This window comes from Hemibagrus wyckioides, linkage group LG06 (genome assembly GCF_019097595.1).
Source record: "Hemibagrus wyckioides isolate EC202008001 linkage group LG06, SWU_Hwy_1.0, whole genome shotgun sequence".
Lineage (NCBI taxonomy): Eukaryota > Metazoa > Chordata > Actinopteri > Siluriformes > Bagridae > Hemibagrus > Hemibagrus wyckioides.
In genome coordinates this window covers 2,085,228-2,107,072 of record NC_080715.1, presented here as the reverse complement: position 1 = coordinate 2,107,072, position 21,845 = coordinate 2,085,228, and positions in this window count along the sequence as shown.

Genomic DNA, 21,845 nt, shown 5'->3' with positions numbered 1-21,845 from the left:
TATTCACTTTACAACACTTAAACACCATCATAGGTGCACTGTGGGTGTGTCCTAATCCTCAAAAATTATACAGTCCACTGTGGGCATGTCCCAATCCAGACACACTACACAGTCCACTGTGGGCATGTCCCAATCCACACACAAACACACACACACACACACACACACACACACACACATACATACATACACACTACAGTCCACTGTGGGCATGTCCCAATCCCCAAACACTATAATCCACATAAACACCATCATCAGTCCACTGTGGGCGTGTTTCAATCCACACACACTACACAGTCCACTGTGGGCATGTCCCAATCCATACACACTACACAGTCCACTGTGGGCATGTCCCAATCCAGACACACTATACAGTCCACTGTGGGCATGTCCCAATCCATACACACTACACAGTCCACTGTGGGCATGTCCCAATCCAGACACACTATACAGTCCACTGTGGGCATGTCCCAATCCAGACACACTATACAGTCCACTGTGGGCATGTCCCAATCCAGACACACTATACAGTCCACTGTGGGCGTGTTTCAATCCACACACACTACACAGTCCACTGTGGGCGTGTTCCAATCCATACACACTACACAGTCCACTGTGGGCATGTCCCAATCCAGACACACTATACAGTCCACTGTGGGCATGTCCCAATCCAGACACACTATACAGTCCACTGTGGGCATGTCCCAATCCAGACACACTATACAGTCCACTGTGGGCGTGTTTCAATCCACACACACTACACAGTCCACTGTGGGCGTGTTCCAATCCATACACACTACACAGTCCACTGTGGGCATGTCCCAATCCAGACACACTATACAGTCCACTGTGGGCATGTCCCAATCCAGACACACTATACAGTCCACTGTGGGCATGTCCCAATCCAGACACACTATACAGTCCACTGTGGGCGTGTCCCAATCCACACACCCTATTCTCTATCCAGCCCACATAAACACCAACACCATCCTCACCCTGTGATCTTCTTTAGGTTATTGTCATGTTGGGATTCTCAGATTAGAAATTGTTACCATAGCAACCTTTATATATTAGTAGCAGTACTCATCTAGCTTGGCATGTTGACTCCTAACGAGAGCGAGGGATAATGAGGTCCAAAAGGTTGTAAAGCAGTGGCCTAGCGTGATCTGCATTATTAGCATGCTAGCGTCACTCGTTGTGTGTTCTCCATGCTGATTATCTCTCACTCACCTTCTCTGAAACATCAGGTGAAGAGATGCAGCCCCGAGTCGCTGACCTCACTGTGTCCAGAGGCCAGGTTTAAAATGAATATGCGTAATTAAACAAAAACATTTAAATGATGTCCTGCTTGGAATTCCCTCATGCCGTCCTGACTCAGTAACCCGGGGTCACTGGGTAACATCAAAATATTTCAAAATAAATACAAATTCCTGCAGAAATCTGGGGTTTATTTTGATTCCTGATCAGACCTGAGGTTCAAACACAACATGTTTATTCATGTAGATAAAAGTCAGATATTCTGAGAAGGAATGAGGCTTTAGAAAAGAACAAAGCAACAAACACTGACCTGAACACAGAGGTCAGATTCTACAGGGTCAGGAGATGAAGTTAGTCAAGGTCCAGTTTGAGTCCAACATAAACAAACAAACAAACAAACAAACAAACAAACAAACAAATAAAAACCTGAGTGTGATGGTTGATATGGTGAAGTTTCCTGTGTGGAGAGTGTGTGTGTTTGTGTGTGTGTGTGTGTGTGTGTGTGTGTGTATGTATGTATGTGTGTGTGTGTGTGTGTGTGTATGTGTGTGTGTGTGTGTGTGTGTGTGTGTTGGTTCTTTAGAGGAGTGAGTAATTTGTTTTCGATTTGAAATGACGTGGAAAACCACACGCAATTTTCAGTGACATTTCTAAAAGATAATTAGACAGAACTCTCTCTCTCTCTCACACACACACACACACACACACACACTCTAACCTAAACTCAGGCAGCATCTTAAAAAGCCCGAGCCATTTTTTAAATTTATTCTGCGTGTTTTAAAGTGACGTCTCAGGTGACCTTTCAGGTGACATTCGAGGTTTAGATCCGATTAAAGTTCTGAGGGTCGAACCACAGTGCTGAGAAACCATAAATACTGAAATACTGACCTCTACACTGTGACCTTCACCTTCTACATGCTGATTGATTTAAACTTCTGGGACTGGAGACTCCTTCAATAAATGATAAAAGATAATCAGTGCATTCGCTGTTGCTATAGAAACAATAACACACCATAATGAGTTCATTGATAAACCTCTGATTTTTTTTATAGAAAATTAATCTACACCTTCTGACCAATCAGAAGCCAGGATTCAGTACTGTGAAACTGTGAGACATCTTTAAAGAACAGGTCTGAAGAACATGTACTTGATATAAAAGGCAGAAGAATGAGGAGAAGAGATGGAAAGCCAAGCAGAAAAAGAGAAAGAATGTAAGGGGCAAAAAACCCTGTAGAAGAATCACAAGAATGAGTGAAAATAGTAAAGAAAGGATAGAAGAACAAGAGCTAAAGAAAAGATGAAGAATGAGTGGAAGCTTCAAAGAAGAAGAGCCAGTAGAAAGGGGCAGTAACAGAAGAAGGAGCAGAGTGGACACATAAATGAGTTGAAGAAGCTATAATTGTAAAAGGGCCAAAAGCCAAGTACATGAGACAGAGCAGAAATGTGGAGGGGTAGTGCATGGGGTAGATTGGAGTAAAAGAGCAAAAAATGAGAAGAAGAACCAGAGGAACCGGAGGAACCGGATGTGGATGTCCCACTGTTAGAACGTGTAGTAAAACCTCCTGGAGGACCATGAGACATCTTTAAATTCCTCATTTATCCTTCCTGAGAAAAAAGCCTGAAAGCCTCCAGACGAAACCCAAACAGTTTTCATGCCACATTATAATCTCATTATAAATCAGCATGATTTTCCCCTTTAACTGGAGGCTGAATTAATTAGTCTAATTGAGGAAATGATAAGGAAATGAATTATTTAGCTCACATTTCCTCGAGCTAGCGCTGCCGTGTTTCTAATTGTAGAGCTTTCTCTTTCATCAGGCCTCGTGATGGCACGCTTGCTGGAGCTCGGGGTTTAGTGGAATCTGAAAATGTCAGCGTTCCTCATATTAACCAAGCTGAACATGTTCTCTCTGTGTGAATCCTCACTTAGCAAATCTGTCAAATTACTTTCGGCGTTGAAGAGAATCCATCATATCCCAGTGGAGATTAATGGCCGCGAGTGTTTATTGTTTTATTTGTTCCTCCTCTCTCTTGAGACAAAGCGTCACGCTTGATCTGGAAAACAATTAGTGTGAAAAGAAAAGCTGTCTGAGGATGAGGTGAATAGTGCAGAGCTACAGAAAAGGGGGCAGGAAGGAAAAGAGGCGGAGGCTGAAGAAGGAGGGAAGGAGGTTAAAGGAGCAGATAAATATATAGACAGAGCTGCAGAACATGTCTCGGGGGCAGATAAATAAGTAAAGGAGGCAGAAGAACAAGTAGACTTGATAGCAGCAGCTGAAGAATGGAGGCATAAAGGATAAAAAAACAAGTGAGTAAGGAGAAGAAGTGACAGCATGGAGGAAGAACTTTTTAAAGACCAAAAAAATGAATAAAATGGAAAGAAGAACCTGTGGGAAGGGACAGTAAGGGGCAGAAGACCAAGAGAATGATCAGAGGAGGTAGAAGAACATGTGGAAGGAACAGGAAGACAAGTTAAAGGGGCAGTTTTAAGAGCCAGAATAATAATGCAAAGGAACAAAGGATGAGTTGAAGGAGCAGAAGAATGAGTGGATTCTGGAGATAAACCTGTGGAAGAAGTAAGAGAAAGGGTAGAAGGGGCAGTAGAATGGTATAGGAGATAGAAAAGATAGATAGAAAGGATAGATAGATGCAGGTTCAGATCAGAAGAACATGTGCTTGATATAAAAGGCAGAAGAAGGAAGAGAAGAGATGGAAAGCCAAGCAGAAAGAGAGAAAAAATTTAAGGGGCAAAACCCCTGTAGTAGAATCACAAGAATGAGTGAAAATAGTAAAGAAGGGATAGAAGGAGTCAGAAGAATGAGAGCTGAAGAAGAGATGAAGAATGAGAGGAGAAGGTGGAATATAAGTGGATGGTGGAAAGCATCAAATAATGAGTGAAAGAAGCAAAAAACCTGTAGAAGAGACTGAAGAATGAGTGGAAGCTTCAAAGAAGAAGAAGAAGAGGCAGTAGAATGGGGCAGTAGTAGAAGAAGGAGCAGAGAGGATAGACAAACGAGTGGAAGAAGCGATAATTGTAAGCAGTAGAGAAAAGGTTTAAGGTCCAAAAGCCAAGAGGATGAGACAGAGCAAACATGTGGAGGAGGCAGAAAAATAAGTGCATGAATTGCATGATTGGGGTAAAAGAGCAAAGAATGAGAAGAAGAACAAGAGGAACCAGAGGAACTGGATGTGGATGAGACAAAATGAGTAAAAAAATAGCAATGACTGACTAGAAGTGAAAGAGGAGAATCTCTGGAAGGGACAAAAGAACGAGTGGAAGGGGCAGCAGCATGAGTGGAAGGGGCAAAAGTAAGACTGTAAGGGGCAGAAGAACCAGAGGAACCAGATGTGGAAGAGTGATAGAAAAAGGCAGCTGTACCAAATCTCCCTCTTTCTGAGTAAAAATCATAAAAATCTCCAATCTGCTTCAGTTTTTCAGGATGATGAAGAGGAGGAGAAAAGCTCTTTCTCTCTTTTTTCTCTTTAAGCCCCGAGTTTCAGAGCTCTCGCTTTACACCCCATTACACTCCACATACAATCTCCACAAATGCCTGAATCAACCTCTCAGCATGTAATGTGTGATGGAGTGTGTGTGTGTGTGTGTGTGTGACACAGTAAATGTGATGAAGCCCAGTGAATAAAGGAGAAGAAACTCATTACAGCCTCACAGCTCATGTGGCTAAAAGTTGTAGAAAAGGGCATTTCACTGTGGATTCTGTGGATTTAATACTGACCTACTGTCCTTATGAACATCTGCCCTGTTCCAGAATCCTGCACTCTGATTGGTCAGAAGGTGTTGATTAATTCTCTAGAACAGCAGCTCTGACAATAGCACAGGTTTGGATTACTGCATGCGCTCTGATACCTTATCATGGCTCCCAGTTTCAGAATCCAGTTCCCCAGTTCCAGAATCCTCACCCAGTTTCAGAATCCAGTTCCCCAGTTCCAGAATCCTCACCCAGTTTCAGAATCCAGTTCCCCAGTTCCAGAATCCTCACCCAGTTTCAGAATCCAGTTCCCCAGTTCCAGAATCCTCACCCAGTTTCAGAATCCAGTTCCCCAGTTCCAGAATCCTCATCCAGTTCCAGAACCCAGTTTCAGAATACAATTTGCCAATTCCAGGACCCTTTCCCAGTTTCAGAATCCTCTCCCTGTTTCAGAACCAACTTGCCCAGTTTTAGAACCCAGTTTTAGAAGCCTCTCTCAGTTTCAGAATTCAATTTCCCAGTTTCACAAGCCATTTTCAGAACCCACTTTCTCAGTTTTAGAACTCTCTACTCTCTATGGTTTTTACGAACCCCATTTGCTAGCCCTAATGCAGTATTTTGGATCACAGCTCTAGAACCCTCTCCCAACATTTTAGAACCTACTTTCCCAGTTTTAGAATGCTCCCAGTTTGAGAATCCAGATTAAAACCCCTTTCCAGTTTAAATCCATTATCATAGCTCACAGCTTTAGAACCACATGGTTCTCTCATGGTTTCAGGACTATGTTTTAGAACCCTGTCCCATAATGGTTCTGCCTCATGGTCGCAAAACTCCTACTGTTTCCATGAGACATTTATCAATGTTTTCCATATTCAGACGAACACAAACCCACCATGTTTAAAAAATAACAGAACCTCCTTTCCTGAGGCTAACTAAATAATGGAACTGGACTCAGGATCATGAGTGAGGAGCTTCCCTCTGCAGTGATGATATAATGAAGATGTTCTGACCACACGCCTGTGTGACCTACAGGACTTAAAGGAGATGTAGCTTTAATATGCGGTGATTAATTATCTTAACCATGCTCCCATGTGATCCCCTGAGGACAGAGCTTTCAGAAGCCATGCAGATTTCCAGAGCCATATCATGGCAGCAGCAAGTGGAGCTTCATTAATGCGGGGAGCTAATTAGCGCTGAAACATGACTGCGCTTCTTATCTGTAGTGATAAGAAGTGGATTATGGTGATGGTTCTGCTCAGCCTGCTGTGGATAATTACAATTACTGTAATCCATTGTAAAGGAAACTCGGGGTAATTAACTCTGATTAAAAAATCATTACCATTCTGTAATAAACATGTGCTGCAGCCGCCTGCTTTATTACACAAACTGATTTCGGTTGTTTATTAGCGAGACAGGAGATGGTCGCGAGTTATCGCGGTTTATTCCTTCCTGCAGTCTGAGGTGATGAGTTCCTGAGATTGTTATTAGCATTTTAGCTTCAGTATCATCCTGCACTTCCCTTTCTGCTCACTGACTCTGGGGGTTTATTTCTATCTGTTATTTAATAATGTTCCTTTTGTGTTCTTGTTATTGTGTAATTTACTGTAAAGTGTGTAGGATGTAAAGGTGTACTGGATGCCCAGGCAGTGTCCAGGCAGTGTCCAGGACAAAATCTGGGAATGATGACTGGGAACCATGCTCTGTTTATGTAGGAGAGTAGGTCAGGAAGTAAACAGGAAGTGGAATTATGCTAGAGAAGGTCAGATAACAATTAGACTGTGTCCTCTGCTGGAGGGGAGGAGTAGTGTCATGGTTTATCTCTCTCTCTCCCTCCGTCTCCCCCCTCTCTCCCCCATGTCTCTGCTCCTGTCACTAGAATTCCACACCATCATCCAGCTCAGTTTCCCTATCTATCTATCTATCTATCTATCTATCTATCTATCTATCTATCTATCTATCTATCTATCTATCTATCTATCTATCTATCTATCTATCTATCTATCTATCTATCTATCTATCTATCTATCTACCAGAGATGTGATACAGAGAATGCTAATGTGGCTAAAGCAGTAATGGAGTAATGGAAGTGTATAGCTACCAGTTTAGCAGAGTGGATGTTTCCTGAGAGTGAGAATGAAGAGAAGGTTTTTTTTATGTTGTTGTTTGACAGATCAGTGTGTCACATAAGAAAACAATGATCTCTAACTGAAGAATGAATTCATTCGTTTGTCTTCTATACATCTCAGAACAAAACATTTTTGTTGGAGAAATTGTTGCTTTAATCTGACCTCCTGGTTTATTTCTGTGAGTTCTGTCCACACTGTAGCGGCTCTCTGTGTAGGACATTAATACAACGTGTCTTGAAGCTTTTGAAATGTAAACGTGGTGTGAAATTAGAGTCGAGTCGTCCCGATTAAACGCCGTCCTCCACATCTTACTGTAATGGAAGAAGCAGACTTCAAAGTGTGGCTCTGTTTGAAGTGTGATTTAAGAAAAGCAGCTTCTGTAACAGAAACACGTCTTTCACTCGGACGTTAGCTCTCCTTGTTCAGCTCTGAGGTTACGGCAGACGAGCGCCGCCTTTCATTCCAACGCAGACGAATGACTTTGGAGGGGAAATTAATTAAAGAAGGGAATCTGCACGCACAGGCTGCTGGGATTTTTCTTCCTGAGGCTCGTTAAGCACACTGTGTTTGACTTAAAGGTCAGTGTGTTTTATTTTCTAACTACAGCCATTAATAAGTTTATCAGTGATGTGAGGTCAGTCGTGTGAGCGCCGCTCTTCAGATAAAGCAGTGCAGTCATTTTTCTCTGGGAGATTTAAATGCCACGCTGAACAGATGACACATCTCTCCTCCGTGTGCTCAGTTATTGGAGTTATTGGAGTTATTAGAGTTATTGGAGTTATTGGAGTTATTGTAGTTATTAGAGTTATTAGAGTTATTGGAGTTATTGGAGTTATGGGAGTTATTAGAGTTATTGGAGTTATTGGAGTTATTAGAGTTATTAGAGTTATTAGAGTTATTGGAGTTATTGGAGTTATTAGAGTTATTGGAGTTATTGGAGTTATTGGAGTTATTGTAGTTATTAGAGTTATTAGAGTTATTGGAGTTATTAGAGTTATTAGAGTTATTGGAGTTATTGGAGTTATTGTAGTTATTAGAGTTATTAGAGTTATTGGAGTTATTGTAGTTATTAGAGTTATTAGAGTTATTAGAGTTATTGGAGTTATTGTAGTTATTGTAGTTATTAGAGTTATTGGAGTTATTGGAGTTATTGGAGTTATTGGAGTTATTAGAGTTATTAGAGTTATTAGAGTTATTGGAGTTATTGGAGTTATTGTAGTTATTAGAGTTATTGGAGTTATTGGAGTTATTAGAGTTATTAGAGTTATTAGAGTTATTGGAGTTATTGGAGTTATTAGAGTTATTGGAGTTATTGGAGTTATTAGAGTTATTAGAGTTATTGGAGTTATTGGAGTTATTGGAGTTATTAGAGTTATTGGAGTTATTGGAGTTATGGGAGTTATTGGAGTTATTGGAGTTATTGTAGTTATTAGAGTTATTAGAGTTATTAGAGTTATTAGAGTTATTGTAGTTATTGGAGTTATTGTAGTTATTAGAGTTATTAGAGTTATTAGAGTTATTGGAGTTATTGTAGTTATTGTAGTTATTGTAGTTATTAGAGTTATTAGAGTTATTAGAGTTATTGGAGTTATTAGAGTTATTGGAGTTATTGGAGTTATTAGAGTTATTGGAGTTTTTGGAGTTATTGGAGTTATTAGAGTTATTGGAGTTATTGGAGTTATTGGAGTTATTAGAGTTATTGGAGTTATTGGAGTTATTGTAGTTATTAGAGTTATTAGAGTTATTGGAGTTATTAGAGTTATTGGAGTTATTGGAGTTATTAGAGTTATTGGAGTTATTGGAGTTATTAGAGTTATTGGAGTTATTGGAGTTATTGGAGTTATTAGAGTTATTGGAGTTATTGGAGTTATTGTAGTTATTAGAGTTATTGGAGTTATTGGAGTTATTGGAGTTATTAGAGTTATTGGAGTTATTGGAGTTATTAGAGTTATTAGAGTTATTGGAGTTATTAGAGTTATTGGAGTTATTGGAGTTATTGGAGTTATTAGAGTTATTGGAGTTATTAGAGTTATTGGAGTTATTAGAGTTATTGTAGTTATTAGAGTTATTAGAGTTATTAGAGTTATTGGAGTTATTGGAGTTATTGGAGTTATTAGAGTTATTAGAGTTATTGGAGTTATTGTAGTTATTAGAGTTATTGTAGTTATTGGAGTTATTTGAGTTATGGGAGTTATTAGAGTTATTAGAGTTATTGGAGTTATTGTAGTTATTAGAGTTATTGGAGTTATTGGAGTTATGGGAGTTATTAGAGTTATTAGAGTTATTGGAGTTATTGTAGTTATTAGAGTTATTGGAGTTATTAGAGTTATTGGAGTTATTAGAGTTATTAGAGTTATTAGAGTTATTGGAGTTATTGTAGTTATTAGAGTTATTGGAGTTATTGGAGTTATGGGAGTTATTAGAGTTATTAGAGTTATTGTAGTTATTGTAGTTATTAGAGTTATTGGAGTTATTAGAGTTATTGGAGTTATTAGAGTTATTAGAGTTATTAGAGTTATTGGAGTTATGGGAGTTATTGGAGTTATTGTAGTTATTGTAGTTATTAGAGTTATTGGAGTTATTGGAGTTATTAGAGTTATTGGAGTTATTGTAGTTATTAGAGTTATTAGAGTTATTGGAGTTATTAGAGTTATTAGAGTTATTAGAGTTATTTGAGTTATTAGAGTTATTGGAGTTATTAGAGTTATTAGAGTTATTGGAGTTATTAGAGTTATTAGAGTTATTGGAGTTATTAGAGTTATTTGAGTTATTAGAGTTATTGGAGTTATTAGAGTTATTAGAGTTATTAGAGTTATTGGAGTTATTAGAGTTATTAGAGTTATTGGAGTTATTAGAGTTATTAGAGTTATTAGAGTTATTGGAGTTATTAGAGTTATTGGAGTTATTGGAGTTATTAGAGTTATTAGAGTTATTGGAGTTATTAGAGTTATTAGAGTTATTGGAGTTATTGGAGTTATTAGAGTTATTGGAGTTATTAGAGTTATTAGAGTTATTGGAGTTATTAGAGTTATTGGAGTTCAGCCCGATCAATTATTTTAAAAATACAAGTTTCTGCACATGTTTATAAACAGGACAGATTTCTGACCTTTTAATAATAAACAACAAAAATAAGATGTTTATGTTTATTATCAGAGTCAAACTCCAACTCTCAGAGAACAACACAAACATGGCTGCCATGGACTAGAGCTCACACTCATCACGGACATGCCCACATTCCCTACAGTGAGAAGTCGCTCTGATGAAGGAGACTGAAATGTTGAAGGATCCCCCCCCTCTCTCTCTTCCCCCTTCTCTCTATCCCTCCATCCCTCTCTCTGTCTCCCTCCCTCCCCCTTCTCTCTCCATCCATCTCTCTCTCTCTCCCCCTCCCTCCCTCCTTTCCTACCTTTCTCTCTCTGCCTTCCTCCCTGTTCTGTCTGTTTCTGTATTGTATTTTCATGTATATCTGCACCTGACCAAGTGACGTAGCCCTAATAAGGTGAATGTGTGTGTGTTTGTGTGTGTGTGTGTGTGTGTGTGTATGTGTGTGTGTGTATGTGTGTGTGTTAAATTATGACGTGTGTCTCTTCCTTCAGTGAACCTGACAGCACTGGTTATGTTTCTGTCTGCAGATATTTTACTGACGTGAGGGTTATACTGTTCATCTCACATTAATCACACTTTCTTTTATTACTGAAGCGAAGTGTTTATCTTCTACACACTGATGAATAAATCAGCAGATAATCATCACATCATTCAGGCTTCGTCATGTAATTAAAATCTCATCATGGCCTGGCAGCATATCAATATATTGTCACAACACACACACACACACACACACACACTATTCAGAATGACGTTCTAAACAGCTGCATGCACATCTCTGATCTCTTTCTTTCAAGCTTTATTTTTCGTCCTAAACTCTTTGTACATATTTGATGAAAGCTCGTACATAAGAGGAGTGGAGGTGGAGCCTGTTCAGCCCTTCTATAAAGCAACATACAGTGGGACCTTGGCATAGGAATTTAATTGGTTCTGGAGGTGAGTTCTTAAGATGAAAATTTGTATTGAAATGAATTTTCCCATCAGAAATAATGTAAATGCAGATAATCCGTTCCAGCCACCCAAAAATATGACCAATATGACCGATACAAAGCGTATGTAAACTGTATGGCTTACAAAGAACTGACCCAAGCCAAGCATTCCATATGCCATCAAGCTTGGGCTAAAAATAGAACAGACCCCCCATGCCACCGATCTGTCAACAAAAAAACATCAGAGAAATCATCTAGATTTTGAACGCATGCTGAAGGCAACGTTGGTATCATGGGTTAACTCTTTCACACAACTTTCATTGACTGAAAGAAAAATAGCTTTGATTGGCTTTCCACTGATGCTAACAAGTTTTGAATGGCTCCCGTATGTGCAACTTAGCCGGTGTTTGGTTTGGTTCGTTCGTTTCAATTCTTAATGCAAAAATTCGTAAGGGAGGGCTTTCAAATCCCAAGGTTCCACTGTACATCGCTCCTCACACGACTCATGGTGCTGAAAGGACAGTGCCACTCCAGCACCATGGACAGCAAATGCACATATATCTGCAAGGTGAGACTAGAACAGGGCATGCGATGGACCAGTCAGAGCTGCCGCTGTCTCCAGTCACCCTCAGGGAGACAAGGAGAGAGACTCATGGGGTGTAGTGCAGCTGGGGAGGTAAGGGGTGATTTACACTGGAACTAATTTTGGTTTGTTTGTTTGTTCTTCTGCTTGCTGATGATTTTATTTCATTTCATTGCACATGTGCTTTTTCTTTTTTCGGTGCTAAGTGTCCTGTGTTTTTGTGTTGTTTTTTTGTACTTATTGTTGTTGCACTGTCTTGTCGTTGCTCTGTTTGCACCTAGCTGCACACTGTACACTTTATGTGTCTTGGACAAACTCCTGTCCTAGCTCTGTGTTGTTCTTGTGTTTGATCTTTATGTTGTATGTTTCTGTAGCACCAGGTCCTGGAGAAACGTTTCATTTCACTCTGTACTGCGTCAGATACATGTGGGGGAAATGACAATAAAGACTCTGGAATCTTGAAAAAAAAAATCTTAAATCCCTATTCTTGCTGCACCTTGGGACACTTCCTGAGTCCTGCTTTACTGCCCTCTGGTCTGCCACAGAAGGTCTCACTGGCCACCAGCAGATTTAACAGGTTTTTCTGACTATTAGAGTTTGTGTTTAATTTAAATAAGGCCACACCCACTCCATGTCTGAGTACAGATCCAGGTCATGACACTGACGCGGTGTTACAAGTCCAGACTGAATCCTGTCTCATGTCAGATGAAAGCTTGCATAAAATGAACACATGATTAATGGAATACAAAATACTTCCTTTTATAATCTCAGGGAATAGAGTGTTATATTAAACATCCAGGGAAGTGTGTGTAGTTATACAGCATCCACACTCTGGAGCGCAGCAGCCAGGAATCTGAAGTGATTTCCTCTGAGATTTACACACTCGGGTTCACCACCTGATTTCTGCAGGCAGGCTGTTTTTCCTGGCAGGAAAAACCCTTGTACTGTGTGTGTGTGTGTGTGTGTGTGTGAGTGTGTGTGTGTGTGTGTGTTTTGTGTGAAAGTTTAACGAACAAAACCCACACAATGTTGAATACAAAACAAAGAACCTTTAAAGAACTCATGAAGAACCATTTTGCCCATTTTTTAATGTTCTGCTACAGAGAAGAAACATAACTTTAAAAAACGGACAAAATGGTTCTTCATGGGTTCTTTAAGGCTTCTTTAAAAGCTCACTGGACATCTCATAAATGCCTATAAGGTCAAGACCGGCTCCCTGCAGGTCAGTGATGTCATCATTAATGTGTACAATTTACTGATCATTAATGACTCAATAATCTTTACTAAACTTCCTTCTAATGTCATTTCCTTATGAACTGAACATTCACAAGCTCCTTGTTCACGTTTAAAGCTTTGTCACTTGTGTAAAAGTTTATAAACAGTTTATAAACTCTAAGCTATGATCAACATAATAAACCATAAATCAACAATGCACAGTTTATCAGATCCACAAGCAGACAAATTAAAACCCTGCTTTATTAAAAACACTCGAAACAAGACTAATACAAGGCACTGGACAAATAAAACGTGATTAACAAAAGGTAACTATAACATAGGAACCTGGAAACATAACAACGACTGACCACACAATAACAATGACTGACCACGACAGATACAAAAGGGCTGGTATATCCAAACAAAACATTAGGGTAAATGGGGAACAGGTGACATGGCGGGAAAGCAAAACAATAGAAGGGGCGTGGCACAAAACACGTGACAAAAAACATAGGCTATGATGAGTCACCTCCCCCTGGTGGTCTGGTGAGGAACTGTCCCAGTAGCTCCTGATACATCTTAGCTCAAATTTATCAAATAAAACCTTTATAAATGTTAATAAAAATATGGCACAAGCACTTTTACATTACAAACAAGTATAAAAACAAACAAACAAATTTATTAATTTCTATATAATTTACTGGAGCATTTAGACAGTGAGTGTGATATAAACATGAAGTTCATCCAGAAAAGTGACGGTAATGTGAACCTCGACTTTAAATCAGATTTCTTCAAATTTCAATTAATCCCACATCAGTTTAATAATCATTAATGAATCATTCAGCACATGACACACTGGTGAGTTTTGTGGGTTTGGATGAACAGTGTCTCTAAACTTTAACCAGATCAGTGATATAAAGTACAGTCAGCTTGTTTAGTCTGAAGAAGCTTCCAGAAGCTGGTGGTGTCCGTAAACGTGTCAGTCAGTGAAGATTTGGGGGTATTTTTGTGTCTGTTTGATTTGTAATGAATAAAATGGAGATGATGTCATGCACGGACACATCGCCGCCGCTTCGGCTCCGCAGGTCTCCACGGCAACGGCGGTTCTGCCAATCCGGTGGTAATTGCTTTCAAACGGATGCATACTTTTACCAAATTAACCTTTATCAAGCGCTGGAGATGGATTAATCTTCCGCTGGGTGACTGTTAGTGTGACTCCGCACAGTCGCTCTGATTAATGGCGGAGGTGAAGACGACGCAGCGTTTTCGTCTCTCCTCACCGCCTTTTCATTCCTGTCACAGTCATCGCTTTAAAAGTTCCCCTCTTTGTTGTCTCATCTGTTCTGGTTAGCTTTTAGGTCATCTGTCCTGGAAATATGGAGCGCTCGAAAATCAGAAAGATCTATAAGGCAGAGTAAAAAAACAAAAAACAAAAACACAAGCAGTAAATCTAATGAAGAGTCGAATGAAATGTGAAAAGAAAAACCTCTTTCATTCGCCGTATTCTCTGAATGACAAACCAAAAAAAGAAGAACCCCAGCATCCATCTAATCCATTCAGAATCTTAAAATAAACAAACTTAAAGCAAAAAAGAAGCTTTTCTCCATTATATCCATTACTTTCACACAAAATGGATTTAAATCCTGAACAATCAGGACTTTCCATTTCAAATTTATGTCATTCTTAGGGATAAAATGGTGTAAGTGTTTATCGTGTACAGAGTCTGGAGTCAATCTCAGGGGGCACAAGGTGAAGAACACCCCAGAAAGGGTACCTATTCTAGGGCACAATAACACACACACACACACAAACACACACACACCAGACAATTTAGACAGGCCAATCAGCCTACAGCACATGTCTCCTGACTGGGGAGAAAACTGGGGAAACCAGAGGAACCCAGGAAGAGCATGCAAACTCCACATGCTCAGTTTTGGCTGGTCACTGAGACACTCCATGCTGCTGGATCAGTCCTCATCCTCCTCCACAGTCCAGCAGCGAGACCCTCGAGAATCTGGAAATTCAGTGTTGTTGTTTCTACCTGGATGGTTGTGGATATCAGGTGACTGTTTTCTCAGGTGATTTTCACACATGTGTTTGTCCAGACTCTGAGCAGATTAAGCTTGGAGTTTGTTATGATTGGTAAACTGGGAGTGGTCTGGAACTGAGGCCCAGTTTGAAAGCAGGGATGATCAGGTGCTTCACTCTAATATGAATAATATGAGTTCAGATGCGAGTGTTCAGGTCAGGTGGCCATTAAACATCATGCTCAGAGTCTAGAGTATTCACTAACCACTTAACCAAAATAAGAGTGATGTTCCGTTATTTGACTTGGACATGAAGAGATAAATTAATTAAGAACCATTTCGAGATCTAGATTTAATGTGTTGTTGGAACAATCTTCCAGGATGAAGTTTAGACTGAAATCCATCTGGTTTTGACTTCAACTTCAGACTTCTTCAAATCTAACACTTTCCTTCAGGTGTAAACATCTACACACTCTCTCTCTTCCACACTGCAGGTCATGTTATTGACTCCGCCCATTATTTTACATGTTGTATGTTCAGGAAAGAAACGACAGATTTAGGGTTAGTGAATCATGTGAGAGGAAGAAGATCAGCAGTCTGTAAGCATCCTGTAGCCCCCTGGATGTGGTCACCCTGAGGACAGGTCTGAGGAGCACTGCTTCAGGGCAGAGATGGATCACCGCTCCAGATTCTGCTCCACTGCAATGATCCGAAGGAGAAGAGATCAAATCTCCACACTGCTGAGTTTGACTTTTAATCCCCTGAGGGCTGAACTTGAACTGTGACCTCAGAGAAGAACCACACAAGAACCTGACCACCTTCCTTGAATGAAAACAATTAATTTCTCTGAACAGGAAGATGCTGAGATGATGAGTGTGTGTGTGTGAACACCATTTAGTCAGCTTCTGATGTGAAATGACTTCTTTTCATTCACACACACACACACACACACATCTCTCTCTGTGTATCAGAGTCATTTAAAGCTAATTTAATTTGCCACAGCTCGTCATGCCTGATTGCAGACATGAACAGGAACAACAGCACTTTTCATTTCATTTCCACGCCACTTTGTGAACCTGAAAGCTATTAAGCTGTTTAATTTAAAATTCCTCCTGCTGTGTGTGTGAGATCGGATCTGATCTTCCTGCGTGATAGCCTCGCTCAGATGAAGTTTCTGAAATCGTAAGGAAATGGCATATATATATTTATGAAAAGTGAAAATATCTGTCATTACTAATGGAGAGCAAACTGAGCAGAAGAAAGTTGGATGTAATGATTCAGTCATTAGTTTTTAATGTGAGACGATTCAGATGTCGGGTGATGCTTCTGTCACCAAGCCGTCTGTCTCTGATGGAGTAAAGTTTAATATTTTATGTTAAAAAACTCAAGTATGATGATTTAATTCTAAGAGAGTCAGGAACTGCACTGAGAGTACACCAGCTCATCACTTTACACTGAGGACAATCTACACATCTGGACAAAAGTGTAGGTACCCTTCCATTAAAGAAAGAAAAACCCACAATGGTCACTGAAATAACTTGAAACTGACAAAAGGAATAAAATATAAAAATTTTATATTGTGACGGCGCCGCGCCCGCCGCCGCACGCACACAGAAAAGAGCCGCTCCTCGACTCCCTCCTTTCCCGGAAAAAGACGCACAGCGGCGCTTCAGCACCCTGGACAGCGGCGCCAGCGCAGCGCGGAAGCAGATCAGCACCACGGCCAGCGCCACTAAATTACAGCGCAGGGCGGAGTGGGAGAAAGCGCGCCAAAATACTTTGGGCCAATCAGAAGCGCCCTTAAACCCTTCACCCTCCAGCAGAGCAACACAGCAGAGAGGTTGGCTCTGCCGGCCACACAAGGTGAGGAGAGCCTCCTACTGGACTAACAGATATCCTCTGTGTTGTTTCTAGGCAGTTTGGCCTGAGAGAAGCCCTGTCTAGAATTGCTGATGCCCAGCCTCCCTCCTGGATCTGCACCAGCTGCCTTCTGATGCCCTCAGGCCTGGCCAGGACTCTGCTGCTGCCCCCTGCTTCTTCACTCTGTTTCAGGGAAGGAATTGCCTTAACTGACTCTCCTCTTTTGTGCTCCTCTTTTTTTTCCCTTCTCTTCAAGCCCAGCCATCCTCAGTTCTTCCTTCCTTGCCTTCTTTTGTTGTTGGTGATTAAAAGCTGGCACTGATGTGCTACCTGGCTCTGTGTGTTGTTCTTTGTCCCCGCTCAGCACGCTACAATATAAAAAAACAACAAACGAATGAAACTGACCCGGACAGAATGACAGTTCCTTTAGAAAAGATTGAAAAATAATTTGACCTCAGGGACATGTTCAACTAAAGTTTAAAGGGTGAAATGTCCGCTGTTTGTGATCATGGTGTGCACCACACTGAACACGGAGCACAGAAAGCTATGGAGAGAGCTGTCTCAGGAGATTAGATGTTTAAGGTAAAGGCTATAAGACCATCTCCATGTCTCTGTGACTACAGCTGCACATATTATTCAGAAGTTTAGGGTCCACTGGACAGTAGCCAACCTCCCTGGACATGGGTACAGGAGGGATATTCATGACAAATTGAAGAGACAGATAATACGAATGGTTACCAAGGAGACCAGAACACCTTCCAAAGAGATTAGAGGATAACTCCAAGGTCAAGTTACATCAGTGTCAGATCGCCCCGTCCGGCGCCGTTTGAGCTGAGGTGGACGACTGAGGAGGACTTCACTGGTGAAAGCAAATGATAAAAAATCAAGATTGGAATTTGCCAAAATGCATATTAACCAGCCACAAAGCTTCTGGGAGAATGTCCTTTGGACAGATGATACAAAACCTGAGCTTTTTGGCAACTCACATTTACATTTCTGGCATTTGGCAGATGCTCTTATCCAGAGTGATGTACAAAAGTGCTTTGAAGTCTCTATCAGTAAATACATGAATACTGGTTCAATAGGTCACAGACTCAGGATACCATCAGAGTTTAAACAGGGAAAAATAAGAGCTAGTTTAAGTGTTTCAGGAAGAGGTAGGTATTCAAACGTCATGTGAAGAAGGTCAGTGACATCTAGGGGAAGTTTATTCCACCACCTCGGTGCCAGAACAGAGAAGAGTCTAGATGTAGACCTATGTCTTACCCTGAGAAATGGTGGGACCAGTTGAGCAGTGCTACTGGATCTGAGGGAGAACCTTCAATATAAATTAGTAAGCCCTGCCCACAATTCACAAATTAAGAGGGACTGAAACTACTCTCAATTAATCGAGACAACTAAGAAGCATAGACCAACACTCTAGGATGTAAAACAGTTCAAATAACACCACTCTCGAACCAACCAAAGTAAACAAATAGTACACAAAAGTAGGAATCCTACCTTTCCAGATGAGAATAGCCCCAGCCCTGCCAAGCTTTCACCGCTGGGCCCTTGAGCAAGGCCCCCATCCCACCCAGCTCCAGGGGTGCTGCATCATAACTGACCCTGCGCTCTGACCCCAACCCCCAAGGATGGGATATGTGAGGAAAGAGCAATGTCTGATTTTCATTAGTCATTTATTATTTTTGTTAGTTTAAAGTTATTCCAGTGACCAGTTTTGGTTTTTCTTTCTTTAATGTAAGGAGATCAACAGTTCTGTCCTCGTGTGTAACATTGGTCCATAATCAGGAAGTTTATCTTGAGAATGCTAATGCTGCTTAAACAAATAGATTAAAAAAAAGAAAGAGATTCATCTGAGATTACTCTAAATCCCGAGCATGATGTTGTGTGTGTCCTCAGCAGTGTAACTCTGAGCAGCGTGGCTTTCCTGCTCCTTCCTCTTTATGTCTGACCCTAAAGCTGTTTAGAAGTGGAGAGGGGATTCAATTAGCTCTGATGGCTGGCTAATAGTGTTTAATGAGCTGTGTTTTGGCGTGATGATGTGGTCCCGGGCTCGTCTGTGCGGCGAGGTGATGTGACACCGCCCGTCTGCGCCGCTCCGAGTGTGTGGGTGAGCGACTGAATGTTCCTGTCATGTTTAATCGAGGCAGATTTGCTCTCGGAGCAGATCTCTGAGCTGCACAGCACACACTTTATCAGCACCCAGGCTCAGGCACAGGAAATCACTTTTAATGTGTGTAAGAAGCTCAAGGCACCGACTTTCTCCTGATCTGAAGGTCAAGCTTCACTGGAGCAGAAAAAAAATACACAGACCCGACATCGCAAGAGCCTTTGAGGAACCTTTATGTAGCGCATTAGCCCTGAAGCGACACACTGTACACGAGTGTAGAAATAAAGGCTTTAAACAAAGCGTTTCTCAAAGGTTACAGTAAAATGATCGAATCCTTCTTCTTTTTTTTTTACTTCCTGTTACAGAACATTCCCAAGTGTTTTTCTTCTACTCCAGCAATTTACCTACGATTAAAATTAAATTTCTATTTAACCTCAAGCACATGAAACCTAAACACTCCGATTCTGCATTCGAGAGAGAATAACTGGTCTGAATATCAGCTGCTGTGAACATGTGCATGTTTTTCTCTGGGTGTTGGTGATGGAGCACATTTTCTGATGGAAGCCAGCGTGGGTTTATTCTGCAGTTGGATTTATTCAGACCTCAGAGATACGACATGGTGAAGGATTTAATAAAACCTCCAGACTTCTTACTCTGCTCAGCTTTTTACCAGTTCACTACACAGCACCAGCGCAGGATTTGGTGTCCCACATGGACGCATTAGCTTCTGGACCTGCGCTGAGAGATTAGCACAGACACAGAGAGCTCTCATCTTAAAGTGATTGTTTATTACTTTGTTATTAATGAAATGAAATTAATGATGAGGGAATGTGATGGTCAGGATATAAACAGCTGGAGAGAAGGATCAGAGTAATCACACTGCACTCATACAGTACCCTGATGACCTGAAGTCATCTCTCCTCTTCATCTCTCCTCTTCATCTCTTCTCTTCATCTCTCCTCTTCATCTCTCCTTCAGGATTAAACACTGACTTCCTGTCTGCTCTGAACGCCATTCTTCATCACGCTGCATTTCCTTTTCATCACTGTGCTGCGCTCATGCTCTACTGAAATACACTTCTTTCTTTCTTTCTTTCTTTCTTTCTTTCTTTCTTTCTTTCTTTCTTTCTTTCTTGACTTGAAAATGAATGATATAAACAATGAGATCGACTGTGTTACATTGTTTTGCTGTATGATCTGCATCTTCCTGTGTGTGTGTGTGTGTGTGTGTGTGTGTGTGTTGGTTTACAGCCATCACACATCTTGTTGTGACTCTGCCGGTAATGACACACACAGTGCTGTAGGATTTTTTTTTACCCATAATTCCATCTAATGGAAGTTAACAGCACTGAGAGTCTCCATTACCACCCTGGCAGATGACATCAGAAGTGTTGCCGTGGAAACGGGGCCCTGTCCAAGCACATCAGCTATGGCGAATTACACACTCCGGCCCGAAGGGACACGCTCCGCTTCCGACATTAAACACTGCCGAGTTTATCAGAGACACACGAGAGGAAAAGAAGCATGAAGAGACACGGCTAATCGAGAGGAAACAAACCACGCTAACTGGTCAGCAATGGAGCTGAGAAGTGTCCAGTGTCCTGTAGAAGTAGCCACACTGAGTTTTTGTCATTGTGTTTATAAGGTTCGAACATTTAAACAACATATACTGAAGTTTGTGTGAGCTACACGCAGGTGATGTTAATAATCTGAGTTACGGAGTGAGTGTGTGTGTGTGTGTTTAAGCTCCTTGACCTTGACACTGAAAATAAAAGCTTCTTCAGATGAACAGAGTGAAGAATCAGTGTGGATGAGAATGTGAGGTGACTGTGGAGATCTAATGAAGCTGAAATCCTTCTCCAAAATTCTCCAGAACCCCTGCAGCGTAAATCACTTCCATATAAAAGTCTTCAGTGACACCTTCTGTCCAGTTCCTACACCAGTGGGTTCCTTTATTATTATTCACACTTTTACATCATCAGCGTTAAAAACGATATTAAAACCTCGCCCTGCCTCAGACCCCGGACGCTTCAAATGAAGCTGCATTGTAATTATGTGGCAGTGTGTAATGAAGGACAGGTTTATGAGCTTTTGGAGATTAAACTCTGCTTTTTAGATGGTTGTAATGAAATATCCGGTGCGTCTCATCCAGACAGCCTGTAGGGAATAACAGAAATATGACTTTACAGTATCCAAAATGTGACAGGATGTTAAATTAGAGGAAGATTAATGACAGGCGAAGAATAAAGCAGTGGCAGAAAATATATAAAAACTCTGCCTGCTCGTCCCTTCCCCAGGGGATTATGGGTAATATATTGAGATTATTGTCCCTGTAAGGGGTGGAGCTACTGCTACCTCCTCTAACAAGATGTCTATAAGTGTTTTATTCCTCTTTTACCACAGCTATATCCCAGTGATGACATTTGTTCATTGCGTGATTTTAATATTAAAGAATAAAACGTCATGTGTGTTGTGTTATGTTACAGGAGAGTGTGTGTGTGTGTGTTATGTTACAGGAGAGTGTGTGTGTGTGTGTGTGTGTTATGTTAAGCCCTGGTCACACTAAAAGACTTTAACCGTCGGCAGATCGCTTTGCTGTTCAGACCACATGACTTCACTGTATGTCTTTTTGTCCTTGTGGTGTTCACACTACGCGACGCTTCGTAAATGATCCACAAAAGGGCGTCGCACACCACACCATCTGACAACAACTCTTGTCACTCAACGCCTCAACGCCGTCCCCAAACCACGTTTTCTCACGAAAACACACGCAACAGGTGGATCCGGAAATGACGCAAGACTTTCGGTAGAGGTTTGTTTTGAAAATGGACGTCGGCAGGAGTCTCGCTCTAAATAAATGTTAATTTATTAAAATAAATGTTTTCACACTATTTTTGAAGCCATGTTGTTGCTGCTTTTCTTCCAGT